Below are 26,440 nucleotides of genomic sequence, written 5' to 3'. Positions count from 1 at the left end.
CTGAAGCTGAATCGAGCAAAAGGCTGGATGCACCCGATCTCATCTGATCTCGGAAGTTAAGCAGGGTCAGCCCTGGTTGCTACTTGGATGGGAGACCGCCTGGGAATTAGGCTTCCTACATTGAGCAGGGGGTTGGATTCGACGGTCTTGTAGGTCCCTTCCAACCCTGTGATTCTATGATTCCAAGGCTGAAATAATTATCTTTAGCAGGTCTTGTTTATGACCTCTAGATTGTGTGCCATCACAAGCTCTCAGCTCAACCAGGAACACCCTCTTGATAACACCAGAGAACAAGACGTTTCCTTGGCATCTATAGCCAGGCTGGGCAGACCTTAGGTTTGTGAAATCTACTTACTAGAATCCTATGATCCATCAACCAGAGCCTGGTCCAAAATACATACATTGAAAATGTATTCCCAGGAATTTGTTCTGGATACCAGAAAAGAACAGAGCTCACAGTCCTTCCACACAAAAAAGTACCCATACTTAACCCAAACTTTCTTCATTTCAGCAATGTACTAGGGGGGTGGGAGTCATTTTGTTATTGCTATTGTTAAACAGTTGGAAGTCACAAACCCTGGCTGTTCTACTGCAATTTGCCCAGAGATCTACCAAGTAGATTCAGATCTCCCACCTGATCTATAGTTTTGTAATTCTCTTCTCTGAAGAGTAAAAAAGTGTAAAAAAAACAACAACCCAAAAACCAGAGTGTAAAACAAACAAACACACACACACTTTATTGAGGATGGCTTTTTGTTGCCAGGCTAAAAAATGAGAGAGTGTTTTGCTGTAATATCATCCCAATCCAGCAGTCAGTTTTGAATATGAACCCAGGACTCCAGCTAACACCGACATCCAAAATTCAGTCCAAAAGAAATACACACTAAGAGCACAACCCTATGCATGTTTATTTATTTATTTATTACATTTATATCCCACCTTTTTTCCTCCAAGGAACTCAAGGTGGCGTACATAATCCTCCTCCTCCTCCATTTTATCCTCACAACAACAACTCTGTGAGGTAGGCTGGGCTGAGAGTATGTGACTGGCCCAAAGTCACCCAGTGAGCTTCCATGGCCGAGTGGGGACTAGAACCCGGATCTCCCAGCTCCCAGTCCAGCACTCTAGCCACTACACCATGCTGGCTCTTAGAGTGCAATCCTATGCATGTTTAGACAGAGAAAAGGCCCCCAAGCTGGCTGGGAATGGTGGGAGTTGGAGGCCTTTTCTCTGTCTAAACATGCATAGGATTGCACTCTAAATTTACTGGAGAACCCATTTACACAGGAGCTCTGTGTACACATTGCAGCAAATCTGAGCATGGAGAGGAGAGAATATGATACACAGGAGAGAGAGAGACAGACAGACAGACAGACAGGCCCCATGATCACCTACCACAAACGTTCAGGATGAGGTGGGAAAAAAGGAAGCAAGAAATTGGAAAAACAAAAGGGCTGTTCATATTATATGTTGACATTGTTGTTACCTTCCCAGTCTCGTATCTCATATACTATATAGATCTTGTACTCTGAAGCATGTGATGTCTAGACTAATAACACTGTTCCTTATCTGTATCACTTATATAAAAGCCCAAATTCTGGTGTCTGATTTGAAACTACAAAGCATTATTTGGTAAACATAGCTGAACCTGTTTGAAGACAAATAAAATAGTGTTTGTAGGAGATTAATCTCTAGAAGAGTTACATCAGCCATTGAGAAATTGAGATGTTTGGGAGCTCTAGAGAAAAGAATTATTATTTGACTATCTTTTGAATTATGCACAGATGCAGGAAAGCTAAAAGAATGTTTGAATTATTAAGGGAGCAATCCTATGGCCACTAGACAGCGGCTAGACAGCCATAGGATATACTGTTTTCTGGAAACCGACCTTGGAGCCCGAAAACGGATGTCTAGCAGAAAAAGCAAGGCAGGAGAGGTGCGGAGGGAATTATCCCCCCCCCATGTTTCTCCTGCCTTGCTTTGGATAGGCGGACACTTCCGACTTCAGAGGCAGCCACCTATCTATATAGGATTGCACCCTAAGGCTGATAACTTCCAGAACATTCAGAAATACTTAAGACCATGCTCTACAGCCACCTTCCCTGGCATGGTGCCTTCAGAAATACTGAACTACAACTCCCATCTTTCCCAATATGGCCACCATTCTGGATGGGATATAAAGTGTAGTCCAAGACATCTGGAGACACCAGCTTGAGGAAGGCTATTCTGTACCATAGATGGATGCATGGAGCATTCAGGAATACTTACAGAGCTTGCTCTCTGTATACCAGATGGATGTGGGTCATCTAAGACATTTGGTGTTTACTAGGGATGTACGAAAGGGACTTACCTTGTCCCGCAGCTTTTTTTGCGGTGGAGGGGAGGCGCTTCGCTTCTCCCCCCGAAGTTCAGGTGAGGGGGGGGGAGGCGTCCTGCCTCGCCCGGCCTGAATTCAGGCCGGGGAGAATCGCCCCGTCTCCCCGGCTGCAAAAGAAAAAGTAAAAAAACAAACCCGTGATAGGCTCCGTAACGATTAACATAGCCTATCACGGCTAGATTACCAAACTCACCCGTGATAGGCGACGTGACAATTTACGTAGCCTATCACGGCTGACTTTGGAAATCTAGCTGTGATAGGCTACGTAAATCGTCATGTAGCCTATCACAGGTGTGTGTGTGTGTGTGGTTTTTTTTACTTTTTTATTTTGTAATGGCGGCGGCGGCAGCTGGTCGGGAGACTGGCGGCCGCCCCCGCCCCCGCCGAAACGCCGCCAGGACCCGCCGCCGAGAGGGACATTCGCTGAAGGTAAGTCCCATCCTGGGGGGGGGGCGGGGGGCTGGCGGAGAATTTCCCCAACACTTTCGGGGGGCCGAATGCCTTGGCGCTCGGCCTCCCGAAGATTCGTGGAGAAATTCTCCGCCATCCCTAGTGTTTACTGTATTACTTTAAGCCAGACTGAACCTGGATTGGAACTTGGTTTCTACTTGTTGTTGTTTATTTGTTCAGTCACTTCTGACTCTTGGTGACTTCACGGAGACTCTTCAGCCGACGCCAGAGCTTCCTGTCAGCCGTCACTACCCCCAGCTCCCCCAAGGTCGAGTCCGTCACCTCTAGAATATCATCCATCCATCTTGCCCTTGGTCGGGCCCTCTTCCTTTTGCCTTCCACTTTCCCTAGCATCAGCATCTTCTCCAGGGTATTCTGTCTTCTCATGATGTGGCCAAAGTACTTCAGTTTTGCCTTTCATATCATTCCCTCAAGTGAGCAGTCTGGCTTCATTTCCTGGAGTATGGACTGGTTTGATCTTCTTGCAGTCCAAGGCACTCTCAGCATTTTCCTCCAGCACCACAGTTCAAAAGCATCTATCTTCCTTCGCTCAGCCTTCCTTATGGTCCAGCTCTTGCAGCCATAGGTTACTATGGGGAATACCATTGCTTTAACTATGTGGATCTTTGTTGTCAGTGTGATGTCTCTGCTCTTCACTATTTTATCAAGATTTGTCATTGCTGTCCTCCCAAGAAGTAAACGTCTTCTGATTTTCTGGCTGCAGTCAGCATCTGCAGTAATCTTTGCGCTTAGAAAGACAAAGTCTGTCACTGCCTCCACATTTTCTCCCTCTATTTGCCAGTTATCAATCAAGCTGCTTGTAGGGAAGGGGGAGAATTTATCCCTGAAACTTCAGGGGGCCGAGCGCCAACGCATTCGGTCCTCCGAAGGTTGTTCAGGGAGAACTTCTCTGCCCCCCGCCCCCCCCAGGATGGGACTTACCTTTCACGAACGTCCCTCCCGGCGGCGGGTCCCGGCGGCGGTTCGGCAGGTCTTCGTCAGGGGCGGGGGCAGCAGCTGGTCTTTCAACCGGCTGCCGTCGCCGCCATTACAAGCAAAGTAAAAAAAAAAAAACGCCCCTGTGATAGGCTACGTAACGATTAACGTAGCCTATCATGGCTAGATTTGCAAAGTCAGCCGTGATAGGCTACGTTAATCATCACGTAGCCTATCACGGGTGACTTTAAAAAAAAAAAAGCATGTACGGCTAATGGCGGCCCCCATAGGGAGCCGCCATTCGCGTTCCTTATTTGATCCCTGTAGTCTACATAAAGATTTACATAGACTACGGTGAAAATAAGGACAACACAAATAGCGTTGCCCTTATTTTCGACGTAGTCTACGTAAATCTTTACATAGACTACAGGGACCAAATAAGGAATGCGAATGGCGGCTCCCTATGGGGGCCGCCATTTGCGTACGCGCTTTTTTTTTTTCAAAGTCACCCGTGATAGGCTATGTGATGATTAACGTAGCCTATCACGGCTGACTTTGCAGATCTAGCCGTGATAGGCTACGTTAATCGTTACATAGCCTATCACAGGGGCGTTTTTTTGTTTGTTTGTTTTTCTTTTGAAGTTCGCGGCCTGGGAGACGGGGCGCTTCTCCCCGGCCTGAATTTCAGCCGGGCGAGGCGGGAAGCCTCCCCCCCGGCCTGAATTTCGGCTGGGCGAGGAGGGAAGCCTCCCCCCCTGGCCTGAACTTCAGGGAGAGCAGCGAAGCGCCTCCCCCCCACTGCGAAGCAAGCTGCGAGACCAGGTAAGTGACTTTTGTGCACCCCTAGCTGCTTGCCATAATCTTGGGTTTTTTTGAGGTTTAACTGCAACCCAGCTTTTGCACTTTCTTCTTTCACCTTCGTCATGAGGTTCCTCAGCTCCTCCTCGCTTTCAGCCATCAAAGTAGTATCATCTTCATATCAGAGATTGTTATTGTTTCTTCCAGTGATTTTAACTCCAGCCTTGGCTTCATCAAGCCCAGCACGTCACATGATGTGTTCTGCGTACAGGTTGAATAGGTAGGGTGAAAGTATACAACCCTGACGTATGTCAAGGGCTTCTTGGAGGGCTCTCTCAGTCTAATCCAGTAGCCAAGTCCCGACACAGACAAAGGGATTCTTTTCAAAGCTTTATTCTTCTTTTACAACTTAATAACTCTACAGGTAGCAACTAGATCTGAGCAGCAGCATCCCTATGCCCTAAGTTGGAACAGCTGGTCCCCGTTTGAAAGGCAATTACTGGCAGACCCCTGAATATAAGGACTAGGGAGAATCCCTCCCCTTTTCCCTTGAATCCTCTGGGCGCAACTGTTCTTTGAGCGCCAACCGGGCGCTACGCCTCCTTTCCGCGCTCTCCATTTGGCACCACTCTCTGCGTCTGTGCCGCGCATCCAACCAGTCTGCTATCGGTGCTGGGTCACTCTCTGGACTGCTTTCTAATCTAGGAATGTTGGTGGGAGGAATCTCTGTCAGCTGCGGGCCCTGGGAAAAAGGGGCGCACTCCTCTCCCAGGAGCGACTGCTCTTCCTCCGAATCAGAACTACTCTGGGATTCTATGGGCTCAGTGTCCACCCTGACACCATACTCCTTTCCCAGTCTTAAACCAGTCCGTTGTTCCATGATCTGTTCTTACCATTGCTACTTGGTCATTATACAGATTCCTCAGGAGGCAGACAAGATGACCTGGTATCCCCATACCACCAAGAACTTGCCACAGTTTGTGATGATCCACACAGTCAAAGGCTTTAGAATAGTCAATAAAACAGAAATAGATGTTTTTCTGAAACTCCCTGGCTTTCTCCATTATCCAGCAGATATTGGCAATTTGGTCTCTAGTTCCTCTGCCTTTTCTAAACCCAGCATGTACTTCTGGCAATTCTTGTTCCATGAATTGCTGGAGTCTACCTTGCAAGATCTTGAGCATTACCTTACTGGCATGTGAAATAAGTGCCACTGTTCGATAGTTTGAACATTCTTTGGTGCTTCCCTTTTTTGGTATGGGGATATAAGTTGATTTTTTTCCAATCTGTTGGCCATTCTTGCGTTTTCCAAATTTGCTGGCATATGGTATGCATCACCTTGACAGCATCATCTTGCAAGATTTTAAACAGTTCAGCTGGGATACCATCATCTCCTGCTGCCTTATTAGCAATGCTTCTTAAGGCCCATTCAACCTCACTCTTCAGGATGTCTGGCTCTAGCTCACTGACCACACCATCAAATCTATCCCCGATATTATTATCCTTCCTATACAGATCTTCCGTATATTCTTGCCACCTTTTCTTGATCTCTTCTGCTTCTGTTAGGTCCTTCCATCTTTGTTTTTGATCACACCCATTTTTGCCTGAAATTTACCTCCGATGTTCCTAATTTTCTGGAAGAGGTCTCTTGTCCTTCCTATTCTAGTATCTTCTTCCGCTTCCGTGCATTGCTTGTTTAAAAATAATTCCTTATCTCTTTGGGCTAACCTCTGGAATTTTGCATTTAATTGGGCATATCTCCCCCTTTCACTGTTGCCTTTTGCTTTCCTTCTTTCTTGGGCTACTTCCAGTGTCTCAGCAGTCAGCCATCTTGCCTTCTTGGTTTTCTTTTTCTTTGGGACATTTTTTGTTGCCGCCTCCTGAACAATGTTGCGAACTTCTGTCCATAGTTCTTCCGGGACCCTATCTACTAAATCTAGTCCCTTCAATCTATTCTTCACCTCCACTGCATATTCATGAGGAATATTAGTGAGCTCATATCTAACTGATTTGTGAGTCTTCCCTATTCTCTTTAGTCTGATTCTAAATTGTGCAGTAAGAAGTTCGTGATCTGAACTACAATCAGCTCCAGGTCTTGTTTTTACCAACTGCATAGATGTCCACCACCTTTGGCTACAATGGATGTAGTCAATCTGATTTCAGTGTCGACTGTCTGGTGAAGTCCATGTATAAGGTCGTCTCTTAGGTTGTTGGAAGAGAGTGTTTGTTATGCACAGTGAGTTGTCTTGGCAAAATTCTATCAGTTTATGTCCTGCTTCATTCTGTTCTCCTAGACCATGCTTGCCTGTAATTCCAGGTGTCGTTTGACTACCCACCTTAGCATTCCAGTCTCCTATAATGAAAATAACATCTTTTTTTGGCATACTATCCAGTAGGTGCTGCAGATCCTCATAGAACTGATCTACTTCTGCTTCTTCAGCATCTGTGGTTGAGGCGTGTATTTGGATCACTGTGATGTTAAATGGCTTACCCTGAATTTGAATTGAGATAATTCTGTCATTTTTTGGGTTGTATCCAAGCACTGCTTTAGCCACTTTATTATTAATTATGAAGGCTACTCCATTTCTTCTGTGGTCCTCTTGTCCACAGTAGTAGATCTGGTGGTCATTTGATGTGAAGTGGCCCATTCCAGTCCATTTCAGTTCACTGACACCCAAAATGTCTATATTTAATCTTGACATCTCCCCAGTAACCACATCCAATTTGCCCTGGCTCATAGATCTTACATTCCAGGTTCCTATGGTGCGTTGATCTTTAGAACATCGGATTCGTCGTTCACCACCAGCACCGTCGGCTGCTAGCCGTCCTTTCAGCTTTGACCTAGCTGTGTCATCACATCTGGGGCTAGTTGAACTTATCCTCTGTTCCTGCCCAGTAGCATTTTGACCATCTTCCGACCTGGGAATCCCATCTTCCGATGGTATATCGACATATCTCTGGTTGTACTGATCCATTTAGTTTTCATGGCAAGAATACTGGGGTGGGTTGCCGTTTCCTTCCCCAGGGATCGTATTTAGTCTGACCTCTCTGCCATGACCTTCCCGTCTTGGGTGTCCCTTCACGGTTTAGCTCATGACATCATTGAGGTGCTCAAGCTCCAGCACCACGACAAGGTAACGATCTCCTTTGCTGAAGTGGTTTCTAGTAGTGCTGAAGAAATGTGAAACATGCATAGATTTTAGGGATGAGTGGATTTCCCCATTCTGTTGTTAGTATGTTGTGGTTTTGGTCTATTCCGCATTCTGCTCCACCTATTTTCCAATTTAGCTTGGAGAATTTCTAAAATTGATTCTCGAATTAGAGCACATGCAGTTTACAAATTAAAGTGCAAAAAGGATGCAATCACACCACAATACTTCTTTGTGTTTTGATTTAATCTACACACATTTGTGCTGGTGTACATTGATAACCTGTAAGAAAAATAAGATACACATTTAAAACTGTTACACAAACTACATGAGCAGCAGTCTGAACAAAATCCAGAAAGAAAGAAAAAAAGGAAGAACAGCAGATAGCAAACTAGTTGGTGCCTCTCTAAAAAGTAAACCAAGTAATCCAGGGATACATTGCAATGGGGAGAATTCTATAAGCATCCCCAATGTGTAATTGCTACCACAGCAAATATTTTGCAGTTTTTTCAAATACAAAAGAAGGTTTAATTCATGCCCTTGCTACTCTAACCTTCTTCTCTGAGGTTATGGTGACCAAATAAGCCTTGTTTTGCAATGCAAGATGTGCTGGACTGTGCATCTTTTATGAGGCTTGAACCCTTAAGAGACTGATCAGTGGCCACCCTCTGAGGGTCTCATTTTGAATATACTATATCTTTCACACCACTGTTTTGAATGTCATAATAAAACATAGTTCTTTCTTATACTAGCCTTTGGCTTTCATTAATCTCTAGCAGCCTTTTCCATTTTTAAAAATATTCTTCTTGAAAACAAAATCTTATTGTGATCACTATATGGTGATTGTAATGTGATTCTGGGAAGAGGAGTAGTCATGCCACTGGGGGGTGGGGGGAGAAGAACTCTCATTTGAAATCAACAAGGAGTCCTCAGGGCTTTTACATTTCTTGTGAAATAATTAACAAAATATTTCACAGTGCCAGCTTAATGTACTTTTGTTTACATAGGGGCAGAAAGTTACTGAATAATTATCAGTAAGGTCCCACAACAATTCTGAGACCTCTGTGAATTATTCAACATCTTTTTCTCCAGACACATTTTTTATGGCTATGCCATCCTTGATCATTCATTTTCTCAAAAACAGCTGATCTCAGACATCGTGTCTAGTTTCCGGGGTAGCCTTGCTTTTACCAGTATATAAAAGGCCACTTTTGCTGCACTGTCTGTACACAGCATTGAGTACTTAGAAACAGATTTGTGTACATTCTCTCTGCAACAGTATTTGTTTGAGAGACAATATGTAGCTATGGGGAACTTCTGATACAGACAGCAATATTATGTATTTCTCAGAAAGAGTTACTTGGGGATATCATGGAGACGGTGCATGTGCATGCACACACGCATGCACACACGCACACACACACAGATACACCAAACTCTTCAGAGCAGGAAAATAATAACATCTGTGTAACAAGTTGCCTTCCTTTGTAAATTTCAACAGAATGCCAACACTTCTCTCATTAAAACAGGGGTGTAGAACCTCAGGCCTGGAGTTCAAATCTTTTGTTCAGTTTTCCCCCATTCTAGAAGGTTAAAATTAGAGTTGTGCACAAATGGCTTCTCAAAATTCTCCATCCTATTTGTGGGCAGAGGAAATGGGGGGACAATTTCACCAAATTTCTCCTAGGCGGGGGGGGGGGGGAATTCTCTAACAGTTTTTGAGCCAATCTACATTACAACTTTAAACTGGTTTCAAACTGGTTTATCTAAAGGGATCCTGAAGTTTCATGAGGGTACTGAGAATTCTTTGCTAGAGATCCCTGTCCCCTGCCCAAGCGGCCCTTCTTCCTAGAGCTACATTTTCCAGAATTCCTGTATTTGGTAGCTGTAATCACTAAAAACAGGCTTGAAACCAGTTTAAAGTTGTAATGTAGATTGCCCCTTTCTCACAGGTAGGGCTCACTATTGGCAGGGGTTGTAGCACAGCTTCTTTCTTTTTTCCTCAGGGCTTTTGGTTTATTGCACTGCTAGTGCAAGGGGCAACAGCTTCACCTATGTTGAGGCTTCTACTTTTCTAAGGCAGAATTTTGAATTTCTTTTGGTGGCATTTTTGATCTTACCTAATCACTGCGAGGTGGCCGAGCATGCTGTGTGTGTATTCTCTCTCAATTACACATCTTTTTCATTGCTATGCAGACTCCCAGGCCACCTGCACTTCCTGAATTGAAAAAAGCCCCATGGGAGGAATTGCCTCACAACGTCTTCCTCATGATGGCTTTAACTGAAGTGTGGGAAGCTGAGGAAGCTACAGGCTGCTCAGGATGCTCCTCCTTTGAATTCCTTTTCAAAAGCAATTTCTCTTCTATAAAATTGAATGAGAATGGTTGAAAAAAATGTGGGAGAAAATTTTGGCACACAACTAGTTAAAGTACCTCTCCTAAACCTTATTACTGGCAGTATGAGCTTTAACCTACAACATGCTAGTATTTTGTCTCCAATCCTCTTGCCTTCAGCCTACCCCATTTATCCTCAGCCCCATCTTCTGTGGAATGTTTCTCCTAAATTGAATTTGGCCCTTAGGCTGAAAGAGGTTCAATCTGCACCTCTGAGCCAGAGGTTTTCACAAATGACCCCGCTCTCTTCTGCTGAACTGTAATCCCTGAATACAGCAATAACTTGAAACTCAAATCCTTGCTGAGCTCTGGGACAAAAGCAGCAAACACAGCTACAAAATTTTATTTCAAAGGGCTGTATAAAAAGGAAATGCCAGCAGATGGAATAGATTAGATCCAAACTACAAATTATGTTTTTTGTGTAGTGTATAGCTCAAGGTTAACTTTTAATTTGCACTGGTGTAAGTGCATGCAGCCCCAATTCAGATCAGGACCACTGTGCACTAGGAAGGGGATATTAAACATTCCCCCCACCATTTTTCCCAAGCCACCCCCCACACACACACACATATATATTCCGCCACGGATCTCGGTGAGGCCGAATGCCAGTGCATTCGGCCCCCCGAAAACCATGGCAGAACGAAGCCCCCCACGCCCCCACCCTGCAAAAGGCACACAAAACAGAGCACTCACCTGCTGCCATTCGCGCTGCTCTGCGAATGGCGTCAGCGTCTGTGGCCGCCATTCGCATTCACGTAGCCTATCATGGCAAAAAAAAAAAAAAAACAGGGAACGCAAATGGCAGCGGCTATGGTGGCCACCATTTGCATCCCCGCCCAGCCCAGCAGTGGCCGGATGTCGCTGCGAGGTGCCCTGGCCGGCAGCTCCATGGAGTCGCTGCGGAGCGGAGCCGGCTGTCAAGGATTTTGGGGGGAGGGACAGAGCGCCTCTCCCCCCACCGTGGATGTACAAAACGAAACAGGTAAGTCATTTTGTACATCCCTAATATACACACAGGATTTTACAAACTCACCACGGGGGGAAATGTCAGAGGAAAATGGGGAAATGCAATCCATCTGTAAGCACCTTGAGAACAATGCAGTGATTACTCAAAGCCAACATGGATTTGTCAAGAACAAATCCTGCCAGACTAATCTGATCTCATTTTTTGATCAGGTAACCTCCTTTGTGGACTGTTGGAATGCTGTGGACATAATACCTCCAATTCAGCAAAGCTTTCCACAGTTGGCTACAGAACTGGACTCAAAGAGTGCTTATCAGTGGGATCTTCTCAAACTGGGCAGAGGTAACGAGCGGGGTACCGCAGGGCTCAGTCCTGGGCCCAGTGCTCTTCAACATTTGTATTAATGACTTAGAGGAGGAGGTGCAGGGAACGCCGATCACATTTGCAGATGACACAAAATTGGGCAGGATAGATAATAACTTGGAAGACAGAAACAAAATTCAAAGTGATCTTGATAGACTAGAGCGCTGGGCAGAAAACAACAGAATGAAATTTAATAGGGATAAATGCCAAGTTCTGCACCTATGAAAAAGAAACCAAATGCACACTTACAAGATGGGGGATACATGGCTCAACAACACTACAAGCAAGAAGGATCTTGGAATTGTTGTAGATCACGAGCTAAATATGAGCCAACAATGTGATATGGCTGCAAAAAAGGCAAATGCTACTTTGGGCTGCATTAATAGAAGCATAGCTTCAAAATCCTGGGAAGTACTAGTTTCCCTCTACTCAGCACTGTTTGGGCCTCATCTGGAGTACTGTGTCCAATTCTGGGTACCGCACTTTTAAGAAGGATGCAGACAAACTGGAGAGGGTTCAGAGGAGGGCAACGAAGATGATCAGGGGACTGGAAACAAAGCCCTATGAGAAGAGACTGAAAGAACTGGGCATGTTAAGCCTTGAGAAGAGAAGACTGAAGGGAGATATGATCATGCTTCTCAAGTACTTGAACGGTTGTCACAGAGACGAAGGCCAGAATCTCTTCTCGATCATCCCATAATGCAGGACACGGAATAATGGGCTCAAGTTACAGGAAGCCAGTTTCCAGCTGAACATCAGGAAAAACTTCCTGACGGTTAGAGCAATACGACAATGGAACCAGTTACCTAGGGAGGTGGTGGGCTCTCCCACACTGGAGGCATTCAAGATGAGTCTGGACAGCCATCTGTTGGGGATGCTCTGACTTGGATTCCTGCATTGAGCAGGGGGTTGGACTCAATGGCCTTGTGGGCCCCTTCCAACCCTACTATTCTATGATTCTGTGATATGAACAATGCTGGCCCAAGACATTTTCCTGCATGAAGTGAAGTCCAAATGGTGTCACCCAACCCCTGCAATGGCCAACACTTTAAAAAGTCTTTCTGCACCATTCAGACACCAATTCATGTCTTTGTTTATCTCCACTAATGGTGCTACCTATGGCACATCACTTCACCTTGCTGTGTGTCAGGACCGGCTCTGGATTATGGCTGTCACAGAAGTGATGGCTATGTTAAGGACCATCTATAAACTGAATATCATATCATGTTAAGGGGTGATCAGGGTGGGTGTGTTGTTCTGACCTTTATAAAATTGAAATGGTTTGACCAATCATTCTGATATTTTCAGCTGTCAGAAAGAAATTCTAGGGATGTACGAAATTGCCCTTACCTGTCTCCGCCGGGTTCCACTGGGGGGTGGGAGGTGCTCCGTCCCTCCCCCCGGAAAACTCGTTGGGGGGGGAGGCACGGAGCGCCTCCCCCCCGGAATCCTGGCCGGACGGCTCCGCTCCGTGGGGATCCCACGGAGCCGCCAGACGGCTCCTCCAGCAGCCAGACATCCGGCCGCTGGCTAGCAGGGATGCAAATGGCAACGGCTGTAGCCACCGCTGTTTGCGTCCCTGTAGTCAGCTGAGATAGGCTACGTAAATCTTTACGTAGCCTATCACGTCTGACTTTAAAAAACAAAACGCGCATACGCAAATGGCAGCGGCTACGGCTGCCGCCATTTGCGTTCCTTATTTTGGCCGTCTTACTCTACGTAAATATTTACGTAGACTAAGACGGGTCAAAATAAGGAACGCAAATGGCGGCGGCCTTAGCCGCCCCCATTTCTGTACGCACATTGTTGTTTTTTTAAAGTCAGACGTGATAGGCTACGTAAAGATTTACATAGCCTATCACGTTGTTGTTGTTGTTGTTGTTTTTAACCTAGCCATGATAGGCTACATAAATCTTTACATAGCCTATCACGTCTTTTTTTTTTTTTTAACACTGGAAATGGCGGCGGCGGCAGCTGGTCGGAAGACCGGCCACCGCAGCCACCGCCACCGCCAGAGCCGCCACCGGAGCCACCGCCGCCCGGAAGATCTGCCCCAGGTAAGTCTCGTCCCGGGGCGCATCTGCGGGGGGGCGGGGGGGCAGGCCGTTCCGACACGGCGTTCGGGGGGCCGAATGCACTGGCATTCGGCCTCACTGAGATCCGGTGCGGAATTCTCTGCCATCCCTAAGAAATTCCTGGACAATTTCAGGAAGACTGGTGATATTTTAGGGAGAAAGAGCAGTTTAAGTACAAAAACAAAAACAAAAAGACCCTCTTCAAAAGTGCCTTTGAAAAAATGTTGGTGACCTTTTTACACTCACATTTCCTGAAGGACCAAAATGTTGTCACCTAAAATAGTGATGACTTTCTATTCTTCTTATATTGGAGTAGGTGGAAAACTTTTTTTTTCTTTGAACTTCCATTTCATTTAGTCTTTAAAATAACCTTCTTTACATTTAATGATTGTGGGACTAATGATATACCCAGGAATGTTTAGTATCTCTCTCCCTCCCTCCCTCCCTCTCCAATCACAGCTTATTTATTGAGTGAGGAAGGGGAACCTGCCATTTACCTCAATAAAGGGGCACGGGAGTACCCCTTTAGTTAAGGTGAGTCACAAAAGAAAAAGGGTTATGCCATTATATGCTTTAAACTTCTAGTGCTCATTAAAATGAAACCTGTTTACCTAATAATGTGAAATTTGGCACCCATGACCTACACAATGAGTTATACAGTTGTTCAAAATGTCTAAGTAATCCAATAAGAACTATCACAGGTACAGCAAGTTAAAATGTGCTGAAAATGGACACATCTGTACTTTTTACTCCAAGCTGCGGCTTGGCATATCGTTAGGGATGTCACGAGCACCCAACGTAGTCCAGAAGGCCAGCAAAATCCCTCATGCCCAGCCCCTCACCCCCAGCTCACTGAATTCCAGGGAACAGCTCAGACTTGGCTGCCTGGTCAGCTGTCCTTGTCAGGGTTCCCTTGCCCCCCACTTTCCTCCAGCACTCGCAACACACAAAAAGAGAGGCTTCAGTCTCACACCTTTAATTCATTGTTCTCAGGTTCATTACAGATTGAAATCCTCGAAGACTCTCTGGCTACAAAGGAATGCCTCCAGGGGATTCAAACAGGAATAAACGATAGTTGCCTGCAGTTTGAAAACGGCTGCTGTCTGACTAGTCTAACTCAGAGAGGGAGGTTGCGCCCTTTGCCTGCTGCTCCCCTGCGTACCCTCTCACACATCGCTAACTGGTTCAAATGTCTAAGCTGACACTTCCCTCTTAGCTCTGCGTCTCCGCCTGGCGTCCCTTAGATCACAGACCTCAAGCCCCTCCTCCTCCTCCTCGCTGTTTCCCCCAGAGGGGGGCAAGGAGGAAGCTTCATGCCCAGCCATCTGGAAGCTGGTAATCTGAGAAGCACACCTACCCATATCTGAACTGGCCTGTGAAAAAATCTCCCCCAGTTCTGGCTGCTCCTCTTCTGAATCTGAGCTGCTAACTATCTCCCTGCGCTCAGAATCAATCCTGACAGTCCTTGACAGCCGACCAGGCAGGAAGAAGAGGATACAGCACCCCATCCACTAGCCGCCTCCTGCTCACAAGCAAGAGAGGGCTAGAGGCCGGGGTGTGCTGGGGTGTGCCCCACGCCTCCTCCTGCTGCTGCCTGGTCAGCTGTCCTTGAGAGCCGACCAGGCAGGAGGAAGAGGAGGAAGCACCCTGTTGCAGGCACTCCCCCAGATGCTCTCCACACTCACCCAGGCCCCATCCAGTGAGCACCAGCCATTTTGCTGACGTGTTTTTTTTTCTGAAAAAAGGGAGCTAAAAGAAACTGCACATATTTAAATGTGCACATTTTTAAGCTCCCTTTTGTCCTTAAAAAAAAAAAAGTGGCAAATGGTAGGCGCTCGCCAGATGGGCCTGGGGTGAGTGCAGGCAACTCGCCAAGTTCCTGGGGCCTCGAGTGCAGGTTCGGGGAGGCCAGCGGGGGCAGCACTTCAGCAGGCACCAGGTGGGGGTGGGTTCGCACATCCCTACATATCGTACATTATTTTCATATTTTGGCGAAAACTGCTGATGTACTTTATTCAAGTATGTTGAGGAGATGTGCCTTTCATTGGCTTGGTGAAGTTCTGAGCAGCAGTTCAAACGTTATTAAGCTTTTTTTGCCCTATGAAAACCTATGGCAACAACTGCTGGCAAAGTTATGTCAAGCATGCTCAGTTTCTCTCCGAAGCTAGAATGTTGCCAAAACTCCAGTCTTTTGAGATGAATTCCAACATTCCTGTCAGCAATCTAACAATGAAAGAAGGGTTGCAGGAAGCTGTCAACTGAGATAAGAGTAGGGATAAGCAAACCCACCCCTGCCCAGTATCGGCAGGCACCCACTGAATTACGGCCCCCACTCGAGCCCCCCTGGAGCCCCCATGAGCTTGATGAGCCAACCCCACTCACCCTGGGTCCCACAAGAACCCACCATTTTGCCAAAAAAAAATTTTATGGAAAGAGAGCTAATTAAAAATGTGCATATTTAAATATGCACATATTTTGGCTGTGAAAGCTTGATCTGAGCAATATTAGAGGTATTATGCGCTTGTGGATGGGTCCAGGTGAGTGTGGGAAGCATCCAGGAGGGCGCGAGTGGGGGCGAGCAAGGCCGGGGGCTTGGTAGGTGCAGTCCCAGGAGTGCAGGTGGTGGTGGGGAGCCCAATGGAATCACAGGCTCAGTCGGGCATCCATGCCATCCCTAGATAAGAGTGAGGTAATTTTGAAGGCTGGGGGAATCACTCTCACTGATCGATAGATCACTGATGAAGAGGGGATAGGCAGGGAAAGGGAATGTTGGAATCCTGTGCAGGCTTACTCAGAAGGAAGCCTTTCTGTCCAAACAGAGATATATCTATTTATTGGTACTCATCTACTCGGTTAATTAATTGTTACTGCTTTTTTCTTTTTCTTTTTAGATGATAGTCCTATCTTTGTAAAATATGTTTGGGGTGAGCCAGGTGAACTTCTGTCTGCCCTGATAGGTACTTAGATGACTCTACCCTAACTTTGGAAAAGAGGATGCCAATAGCCATGCTGCCTGGCAATGATGGGCAATGATTGTAGTTCAGCACATCTGGAGGGTACCAGGTTGGAGAAGAGAGAGATGAGGTAGTCCTAAGTTGTTCATTATCAGTTTTCCATGACCCCACAGTCAACCCTGCATATCATATTCTCTATATGGTTTATCTGCTTTGGGAAAATAAGAATTTCACTTGCACTTGCTGACTCCTTAGGGATGATGTGGCATTAAGGCTTGTAACCTTAAAACCCATAGCTCACAATTTCCCTCCGTTATGGTGCTTGATTGAAAACTGTATAGCCTTGACTTGTTTTTTTAAGTAGGTTTTTTGTTTATTGATATGAATATGGCCAGATGGCCCTAAGCAAGTCACTACTTATATGCTGCTGAATCCTTCAGTCAACTGCAAAGTGTGTGTGTGTGGGGGGGGGGGGTCAGTGTTCCAGTCACTGCTAGTCTAGCCATGCTAGCAAAATGGCCACAGAAGGCTGAGTTATCATTGCTCCAAAACAGCAATGGTACTATCCAATCTACAAAACTTGATGCAGGCTGGACACAACAACTGACTGATGTTTGGAAACACCTTAGGGCACAATCCTATGCATGTTTAGAAAGAAGAAAGTCCTACAATTCCCGGGATTCCCCAGCCAGCCATACTGGCTGGGGAATGCTAGGAATTGTAGGACTTTTTTCTGTCTAAACATGCATAGGATTGCACCCTTAATCTATTGCCAAAGGGCCTCATGAAGGTGAAATTAGAGAAGTATATATTTTGACCTGCAAAGAGAAAGCTAGTAAGGCACTTTCAGAGAATAATCATCAATAGTCAGCGTAGGGAATGTTAAACAGAGTTAACTTCCCTTTGGCAAAATTGTTTACCTTATTATTATTTTTACTCCCATGTAATTGTGCAGGAAACCCAAAAAAAAGGTCTTCCATCTACTTCTTTAGTGCCAACAGCAGCAGGAAATCGTATAGCTGAATTCCCACAATAGAATTCTGATAAAAATAATGAGTGAATGGGCCTTGTGTTGATACAGCACTTTTATACTTAACAATAGACAATGTAAGAATATCCTAGTTTTAAAACGAGGCAAGAAAACAGTGCACAAACTTTTGAAATAAGTCACTGATTGCAAAAACAATAATGTTTGTACTTAAATATTTAAGAAGTCTTATTACACCCTCATTTATAGTCTGCATTAGCTTTAAGACCACGCTTAATGTATTTGCAGGCTGAGAACCACAGTTCCATTACCAGCAGTCCTCACTTATTGTGACCCCACTATTATCGCTTTCTGGTTGTACAATACTCACAATTTGTCATCCAAACATCAAGCAATCCATCTCTGTTACACTCTGTACATGAGCAGGCCACTGATATTTGATGGTAAAATATGAGCTACCACTGACAGGCAGAGACCAATAGTAATGACAGATGTAGATATAAATGGTTATAAGCTACAGTAGCAAAGGGAAACAGTACATAAGAGTTAACAAAAGAAACTAATCAATGTATCCAGGGCCAACTCAAGGCATTTTCCCATTCCTGAGGTGGAGGACAAAATGGTGTCCCCCCTGATTCTACATACAAAAGGCTTGGGAGTTTAATCTTTCTTCAGCACTGGCAATGGGGCAGTATCCTCCACCATACCTGAAGGCAGAAGGCTAGCTTAGGGGTGCAGGACAGGCCACATGGCACACAGCTCTCTCCTCCAGCACCTTGCTGCATCTATTGCCTCAGGCAACTGACTCACTCTGCCTAATGGTAGGGCCGGCCCTGAATGTATCTAATCAGAAGATGATGATATTGCATGTCAGACTAGCCTAGAACCCTCACTGACCTACTTGGTTCTCCTTCCATCTCACCAGAGTTACAACCCATGCCACCTCATCCCAAAGTCACTGAGGTGTATCATAAAAACTAAGATGGCACAAATATAACACACACACGCACATGCACACACTTGAGCACAACACACATACACCCTTGTTTTTGTCAGCAATATATATACACCCTTGTTTCTGACAGTGATTTATTTATTTAATAGATTTATATACTGCTGATCATATTGAAAAATATCTCCAAGTGGTTCACAAGATAATTAATAAATTAAAATATATTATTGTATACATTAAAATACATAATAATTGTTAAAACATTTATATACAACATTATTTTTTCCAAAAAAAAAACCATTAAAACCAATAAAAAAAGGTAAAGGTAAAGGTGTCCCCAACCAGTCGTGTCCGACTCTAGGGTGCGGTGCTCATCCCCATTTCTAAGCCGAAGAGCCAGCGCGGTCCGAAGACACTTCCGTGGTCATGTGGCCAGCATGACTGAACACCCAGGTGCACAGAACGCTGTTACCTTTCCCGCCGAAGCGGTACCTATTTATCTACTTGCAATTTCTTGCTTTTGAACTGCTAGGTTGGCAGGAGCTGGGACTGAAGACGGGAGCTCACTCGGTCACGCGGCACTCGGGTCTTGAACTGCTGTCCTGCCGACCTTCCGGTCTGCAGTTCAGCGTCTTAACCACTAAGCCACCGCGGCAATACAATACCATAATTACAAACAACCAAACTGGGCAGCACACTCACTCAGGGAAGGCCTGGGTAAACAAATGGGTCTTTCACTGGTGCCAAAAACATGCTACATTTGGCACCTCCCAAATACCAGGGAAGAGATAATTCCATAAGGTGGGCACCATCATGGAGAAGGCCCACTTCCTGGTTGCTGTGAGATGGCAATCTGCAGGTTGTGGTACAACCAGCAAGGCCTCCTCCGATGATCTTAATGATAGAACAGGTCCGACTTGGGGAAGGCAATTTGCCAGGTAGCCTGAACCCAAGCTGTTCAGGGATTTATATTCCAGCGGCAAGACCTTGTACTTGGCTCAGTTGCTAATAGGTAGCCAGAGCAGTTGCTTCAACACCACTGTAGTATGTGCATGTCCAGGCACTCCACTCAGCATTCTAGCTGCCACATTCTGCACTAGCTGCAGCTTCTGGACCAGGGACAAGGGCAGCCCCACATAAAGTGCATTACAGTGTGAGGTTACCGATGCATGGACTACAGTGGATGCATTCCCTGTCCAGGAAAGGGCATAGCTGACATACCAACCAGAGCTGGTAACAGGCACTGCTCGCCACAGAAGCCTCTTGGGCTTCTAATGACAATGATGAATCCAGGAGTCCCCCAAACTACATCCCTCTTCTTAGTGAGAGAGTACCACCCAATCTAGAGCAGGCAAACTCCCCAATTCCCATAACTGGAAACCACCCAGCTGAAGAGTCTCCATCTTGGCCCTCATCCAACCCATCACTGTATTGAGGCACAGGTTCAGAACATGCATGGACTCTCCTGATTCAGATGTAACAGAGAAATAGAGCTGGGTGTCATCAGCATACTGATGTCATCTTGTCCCCAAGCTCCTAATGACCCAACCCCAGTGGCTTCATATACATGTAAAACAGCATGGGGGACAAGCTGGTACACTGTGGCACCCTACAGCATAATTCCAGGGAGCTGAGGCACAGTCCCTCAGTACTTCTTTCTGGATCTGTCCCTGCAAGCAGGAGCAGAACAGTGCCTCCAATTCCCAACTCACAGAAATGATCCAAAAGACTACCATGGTCAACAGTATCAAAAGCCGCTGAGAGATCAAGCAGGATCGACAGAGTCACACTGTTTCAGTCTCTCTCCTACAGGAGGTCATCCATCAGGGCGACCCAAGCCTGAACTCAGACTGAAATGGGTCGAGATAATCAGTATCCTCCAAGAACATCTGCCCAGCTGCCCAGCCACAACATTCTCAAGCACCTCAAAAAGGGGCATTAGTGACTGGGCGGTGGTTGGTATAAATCTCCAGATCAAGGGAGAGCTTTTTCAAGAGTGGATGCACCACCGCCTCCTTCAAGGCACCAGTCCATCATGCAAAAATGCATTCACCACTCCCTGGATCCATCCAGCCAACCCCTCCAGACTAGCTCAAATAAGCCACAATGGGCAAGGCTTGAGAGAGAAGGCCACAGGCCAAACAGCTATAAGTGCCTTGTCTACATCCTCAGACCTCAAAAACTGAAACTGATCCAGTACAACTGAACCAAATGATGCACTGGACACATCACCAGATACCGTACTAAAAGAAGCATTTTGCTTGTGCCATTCTCTAGTTTACTAAGCTGCTATCTTCTTTCCACAAGAGTAGCCTATAGAAGCAATAAGATATGTAGCACCTTGCCATTAACCACTTGTATTCTCAAAAACTGGTCTTGTTTATATTCCTGCTATCACAGGGTGTGTGTACTGTAGACCTATCACCTTCTATATTGATTGTATGTATCTGATAAAGTAAGCTCTTGCTTATGGATGTTCATAAGACAAATTAATCATCTGACAGTGCAATCCTGTGCGTGTCTACCCAGACCTAAGTATTCATAGGATTGCAGCCTAAATTGCCATAGGACAATATGTTTTTCAGTGTAACAGATTTAACATCTGTTGGACTCTGGGGGCTGGACTCAGTGGTCTTGTAGGCCCCTTCCAACTGTACTATTCTATGATTCTATACTATTCTATGAACATACCTACTTTTTCAGAATTAGTTCCACAACAATGTGAATACAAAATCTGTGTGTGCAGCTGCAGTTTTGCTTCAACTATTCATTGCAAATGTTTGTACTGTTGAAAAGACAAGCCACTTTTAAAAACTGAACAGTTTGGTAGTGAATGTTTGTATGAAACACAGCAATAATAATCCCAGCTGCACACATGGTTATCTCCTGCACATGAATCTTCTCTTTTATGATCCTGGTTTGTTTCCATTGCTCAAAATCAGGGTCCAAACTCCATAGTGTGGGAGGTTCATTTCCTAAATTCTGAATGTTTAGAGGCAGGGTCTTGCACTAAGCAAAAGTCACATTAATTGAAAGGTTCTGAACAGAGTCCAGGCCATTCATATAAAGGAAACTGAATCATAATAGCTAAATGTGCATTCAAATAACACTCTGGAGGCACTGAAATGTGATAATGAGAAGCATAGCAGCTGCCTTACTAAGCAATACATAGAAGTCCATAATGGTGGACATTAGCATAAAGTACAGTCCGTATCTTTACAAAAACACTGGTCTATGTTTTCTGCTTCTACTGAGTTATATTATGCCTACTGTCTCTTGACTGGAAGTTACATAACATACGTCTTCCCTTATGAGCACATTGTCTTTGGAGTTTTCTTTGCATGGCAAAAAGCTAAATGTGTGCTTATACAGTAGCAATGAAATTGATCTTTGTTAGCTTTTACACAATTTGCTACTGTTTCTACACTGAAATGTTTTAAGACTTTAGAGACAAAATAGAGTAAATATATTTGCTAAAAAAAAATACTGTACCAAAATATGATACATCATTTCAAAAGTTTCCATTTCTTTTTAGGTTATACAAGAAAGACATCAGCTTCCCTGAGAAACTAGCAACTCCTTAGCTCATGCAGTGATGAAAGCCTAATAGATCTTTCCAGAAATGAGCCTTCAGCAATTATTATATATTCAAATGGATAGAACATGCAGCAAAAACGGTAAATTGATTTTATAAATTTGATGGGAAATGTCCTTGAGACCAAACTGAACTTGCTATTAGTTCTTGAGACATTAGACTTTGCATACTGGAAAACCGGTGAACCATTTTCCTATAAAAAATACACTGAGGATTTCTGGCAAGGAGATGGGAAGCGTTGGGGATTTTTTACATTTCTGCTTGCACAGTAAGGTACAGAATTACACATACTGTTTGTATGGCATGTTTACTACAAATGTTGCTGTAGATCTACAGGGTTTCCTTTAAAAAAAATAATCTAACCACTATATGCAATTTTCAGTGACAAACTAGTCCATCTTTAAAACAGTTGCAAACAAGTAGTCTTTTAGCTAAAAAATTCTCTGTATCAAAAAGAAAAAAGCACATTATTCTCTTTCTCAAAGTTTTTGAACAGATGTTACTAATGCTGAATAATAATACCTGGAATATAAGAAAATTAATACCACTTGAAAAGTCTAGTTTGATTAGTTTGTAGCAGCAGAAGCTAAGAGTTCTTTAAGACATGTATATGTCAGGGTTGGATCGGAGCCCATAGAGCCCCAAAGCAGTTCTGATTTTGAGGAAGAGATAGAAACCATGGGAGAGGAACCCGCACGCTGTTCAGAGGCACTGCCAGAGGGACAGCCCCTCCCTGCTCACATTCCTGAGAGTGGTAGCGACCCTGGCAGGCAGGGGGAGGGACAACTGGAGCTTCAGGATGCGAGGCGCCGGCACAGGACAAGCGGAAAATGGAGGGCGCCGAGAGGAGGTGCTCAGCCCGCTTGCGCAACGTCAACAGCTGCACTCCAATGCCCCATGGGAAAGGGGTGGACTTTCACCTCCTAGCCCTTAAGTTCAGAGGCTTCCCGCCTTTACCCTCCAAATGAAGATCAACTGATTCCCTAAGGCTAGAAATCCCAGATAGGCAGCTCTCTCTTAAGTTTCCCTCGTTAGGCTCATGCAGTTAGCATCTGTAAGTGTCATTAGGTTGAATGGAAATAAAGCCTTGGAAAAAAGCCCTATCGTCTGCATGTTAATTCTGGCTACTTGAGGATTTCAGAAGGCAGCAAGGGCGCTCCTGACAGTATACCATTTTCTAATTAATCCTGTGAAATATTTTCCTGAAGTCCCCTTAAAGGTTGTTATAGCTTCTACCTGTAACCAAAATATTACCAGACAATTCAGATGTCTTTGGCATACAATTAATCTCAGACTTGCAGCCTTCTTCCCTACTCCTTCCTGTCCCTTCCCCCATGCTACCAACATATATAAAGCATAATGTGCAAAGCATGAGATGCCACATTTATTTATCACAGTTCACTGACCTTCTAATGCAGAAGCCACTTTCTAGCAGTTTCTATTATGTGGGGTCATTAAGAACTCATATTTAAATAAACACAGGTAATGTGGGAAGGAGGGAGGTGTCAGGGCCTTGTAGGTTATAGCCAGGATTTGATAAGAAGTAGTCTGGAAGGGCTTGGGCCTATTCAGTTTCTGGAATGTCAGAGTCTGTGTGAGCTTATCTCTGTCAGTGTTCTCAGAGCAGAGCCAGGGAGAGTCTCCCAACTCCCTGTCCGCCTGCTGGTCTGGCCTTGGCAGGCAGGGAGGCTGGAAGCTGTCTGTGAGAACCTGACAGAGGTGGGGTGGGGTTTGCAGAAGGGTCATCCAGGTTGAAGTATCACTGCTGGAGTGCTGAGCAGCCAAGGAAACACGGCAGGGCGGAAGGATGATTTTGCCATTCTAGCGGCAACACCTTGGAGGAGGAGAGAAGGAGGCTACAGCAGCCACAGGAAACATTGTATCACAGCTTTCCCAGCCTCCTCCCCTCCCTGCCCCAGGAACACCTCCTTTTCCCTTTATCCAAGCTCCCCATCTTCCCGGATCTTGGAGCCAGGAAACCAAACTATCCTATGCCGCCCAAGACACTGTCTGGGGGACATAGGACAGCTGCCTCCATGTAATTTATTTGTACTGGAATACTTGTACTTCCCTTACATTGCTTAAATTTAATAAAAATAACAAAGGTAATGAAAACGGTTGACACACTAATTTTAGCAACCCAAAGAAATGTGCATGATATCCTGAAAACCACATCTATTTCAACAGAGTTCAGCTCTCTTCCACTAATGTTGTGGGGACACTTTCAGTTTTGCTATCACTATTAGTTCCATTTCACTCTGAGACACAGATGTATTTCAATACCATATATATATGAGGGATAAGCTCCTGAAAAACATTAATTACAACTTGGAAACTGCTAAACTTGTTTAATCATGTATTTCCAATTGGCATATATTCATTTTTACTAATGAACTTATGAAATGGCAAATTTTCCATGGAAAAATAAAGTACTGGAAAATTTTATGCTGCATAGCATTGGTTTTAATACTAGTGATTTTTCTTTTGAAATAATAAAAAGGAGTTTTACATCTGGATAAGGCAATGGCAAACCACCCCGCTATAGTCTGCCATGAAAACGCCAGCGAAAGCGGCATCCCTCTAGGAGTCAGCAATGACTCGGTGCTCGCACAGGAGGATCCTTTCCTTTTCTATTCATTCTCCCGAGCCCAGCTGCCATATTTATAGATTGCATAGTAACTTAAGTTTGAAGAAAATGTAACAATATATCTACATATTGAAGTTTAATGCCAGAAACTGTGGGTGGAGGGTGGAGAATAATCATTGCAATTCTCCACATCCTTGCTGAGGAGCATGTTCTGCACATCAACACAGAACTTGTGAGGAGGAGGATTCCAGCCAAAAGGTTTTTTTCACCTGCAGCAGTCCCCTTTGAGGCAAATTCACTACACTATAGCAACATACGTTTCAATAACTATCACAATTAAGCTCTTGATTTCCTTTTATCTGCTGCCTATACATCTATCATTAGGAACATGAAAACCAGTCTCTTTATTTTGATAGAATTTCCCCGCATTTCTGCCCTATATTCTTGGATAACCATGGAAATCTCATGCAGCATCTCAGATATCCTTGCTTTCCAAGCAACTTCTGTGCATGTAATTTTTTGAAATTTGTTTTGCAAAAGAACAGCTGCACATTGTAGCCCAAGGCTTGAACACGCCTAGAGGCATTTTACATATACAAAATGTCTGGTTACCGATCATACTACAATTCCCATGCAAAGACTGCAAAAAACAACTGTGAAACTGACATTTTTTAAAAAATGTAAATATAACAGGAGGGCAAGGGGAGAGGGAGGGAAACAACAACAAACCACAAAGCATTAAAAAATCCATTAACGGTAACTGTTCACAATACCTTTAAGCAAACAGAAGAAAAATTTCAATACTTCTACTTCAAATATATACTTTAATAGCAGCAGTACATATATCGAAATAAGCATCCAGATGGAACTGATGACTGCAGGATATATGTTCAAATGTCGGGAGAGCAGTAAGATCTTCAGGCCACTGAATGATTGGTGGTATGAGCATGCCTGGAAAGCCACTGACATGCCTCTTCCAAGAAACCTTTCAGTATGGATTTCAGAGGGTGGCCATAAGAGAGAGGGCCTTTTCAGAGCCACCCCCCCCCCCAGCTAGAATGCTCTTCCTAGGGAAGGTCACCTGACACCCACATTGTTCTCCTTTCCACGCCAGGCTAAGACCTTTCTGTCCTCCCAGGTCTTACTGTTTTAGTCCCCATGGCACTGAATTTGGCTCCTGAAGTGGCTAGTTGTTTTTAGCGTTTACAACTTATTTTGTATTTTACTGTGTTGGAATTTGTGTATTTGGCTTTCTATGCTGGGTTGGATTTTGAGATTTTATCTAACAAATATAAATAATACATACATAAACAAACAAGCATATGCACACGCCATTTTGAATTATAGCCTGGACTTGAATGGTATGACTGAGACCCACTCTTGGCTCAATGGTAATTTCAAAGTTTTAACAGCTGCATCAGGACAACAAATCCAGCAGTTGGGTCTTTTCCAAACACTATAGAGCAAATGTAAAATGCACACCTGCCAACAAACATTTGGCCTTCTTTAAGCCAATCCTCTGCATGTTTCCTTGAGTGGAAGTCCCTCTTATTTCAATATTCCCATATAAGTGTGCATCAAACTGGTGTCTTAAATAGCTCTTTTAGCCATTCATTGCCAATAGTAATACATATCCATTGTTTAAATTTTAAATAATGAACCTAACATAGTGATAACTGCTTCATGAGAGCCCAAATGGGATGTGTCTTCTAATGCAGGGGTGGGGAATGCCCTGAGATGTTGTTGGACTCAACTCCCATCAGCCCTAGCTAGCATAGCAATGGCAAGGGATGATGGGAATTGCAGTTCAACAATATCAGGGGAGCCACACCTTCCCCATCCCTGTGCTACATAGTGAA

General features: G+C 44.7%; 1 protein-coding gene across 20 annotated transcripts in view; it reads right to left on the bottom strand.

Moving 5' to 3' along the window:
* Positions 1-26,440, bottom strand: part of PRR16 (proline rich 16) — a 197,471-nt gene that overhangs the window by 102,636 nt on the left and 68,395 nt on the right. The window contains exons 2-3 of one of the 20 annotated variants that reach the window (XR_014787712.1): positions 10,797-10,863; positions 4,680-7,992 (exon numbers count right to left, since the gene is read on the bottom strand). The exons of the other annotated variants lie outside the window; for them this stretch is intronic. The gene's annotated coding sequence lies outside the window, so the exon portion shown is untranslated. The remainder of the gene's footprint in view (positions 1-4,679; positions 7,993-10,796; positions 10,864-26,440) is intronic. 20 annotated transcript variants of the gene reach the window in all.

The sequence above is a fragment of the Heloderma suspectum genome, chromosome 2 (assembly GCF_057233095.1).
Source record: "Heloderma suspectum isolate Gila_16-S chromosome 2, 16-S_ref, whole genome shotgun sequence".
NCBI classification, from domain to species: Eukaryota; Metazoa; Chordata; class Lepidosauria; order Squamata; family Helodermatidae; genus Heloderma; species Heloderma suspectum.
The sequence above is the reverse complement of the archived record's forward strand: the minus strand, read 5'-3'. Positions and strand labels throughout refer to the sequence as shown.